The sequence below is a fragment of the Marmota marmota genome, unplaced genomic scaffold (genome assembly GCF_001458135.2).
Source record: "Marmota marmota marmota unplaced genomic scaffold, marMar, whole genome shotgun sequence".
In the NCBI taxonomy this organism is placed as follows: Eukaryota; Metazoa; Chordata; class Mammalia; order Rodentia; family Sciuridae; genus Marmota; species Marmota marmota.
Genome location: NW_026000019.1, coordinates 19147433 through 19148765, shown reverse-complemented (window position 1 = coordinate 19148765; position 1333 = coordinate 19147433).

Sequence of the window (1333 nt, the reverse complement as noted above, 5' to 3'; positions counted from 1 at the left end):
TTGTTTTGTTTTGTTTTGGTGCCAGGGATTGAACCCAGGGCCTCGTGCATGCTAGGCAAATGCTGTACCTGTAGCCTTGATGCTTGATGGTTGTTTTAAATCATTTCCTTCTCAAGGAAAACATGATTCAAATCATTGGCTTATACCTTATATATGTATGTACTATCTATAGATCTACTATGATATACTCATATGATACACACAGATAGTAGTGAACATAAATGAGCTAGGCCTCCCGACCTGGAGAGCAAACATGTGATTCCACAGGCAGCGAACCAGCCTGGGCCCCGAGGGGAGGGTCCTCTTTATTTTCTGCAGCTGCTTTGTTCTCTTCTGTGTGAACTAAATACCAGGCCAATGCAAGGCCACAGGCCTGTGGTGTCCCTGTGACCATGATACTGTGACCTTCGTGGGGCAGAGGACCAACATGGGAGGGCTTCAGCAGTGGACCACCGGGCCTTTTCACATTCAATTTTATTTTTGAACTCCACTCAAGATGATCTCTGGTCATCTCATCAGGGCAGAGTCCTCGTATTGAGGTCATTTTTATGACCTTGGGGAAAGAGGAGTTAAGTATAGCGTTTGAGTCTCTGCCCCAAGTGGGGTTCAGGGCTGCTGAGGCTGCTAGAGGACTGCAGAGCTCCAAGAGGTGCAGCTCTTCCAGACACCCCAAGCCAGCTTGTAGATGAGCCGCCCAGATTCCTGAACCTGCTTACAACTTGGGCTAACAGGGTGGGGTGGGGCCGTGGAGGTGGTGGGATCTTTCCTACCTCTTACACAGCTCAAAATCAGTGTTCCTCAGTCTGAATTTCTGTCCCTCCTCCCTGGCCTCTTGGTGGCCTTCCCTGCTCTGACTCTTAGTAACAGGCACTGCCCTCTACCACTGGGCCAGAGACCCTGATTGCCACCCCTCCTCCCCCCTGCTCAACCCGGTATCAAGTCCGCCTACCACTCACCCACTCTCTGCTCCGGGAGGCCTTCCCCTCCTGGCATTCCCTCTGCTGGTCCGCTGCTCTCTGCCCACTCCTGACCCCGTTCTAGAGTTTCTCCTGTCACCTCACACCCCAGTGAGCTATTCACTCTTTCGCTGATACCCTTCCTTGGCTTCTCAGTGACTTGAGCTCAGCCCCAAATTCACAATGTGGCTTACCTCCTGGTAGCTACCCTGCCTCTGTTACCCCTCCAGGGTCACGAGTCTCCCTCTCTCTGCCCCAGCAGTACCTGAGGGTTGTTGTTTTTCTCAGCTGCGATGGTCTCTGCTGCCCCCAGGCTGTCCTGTTACCTGAAGCACCCTCGGGTCTCCAGCCCTCTGTCCTCTGCCCCCCCCCCCCCC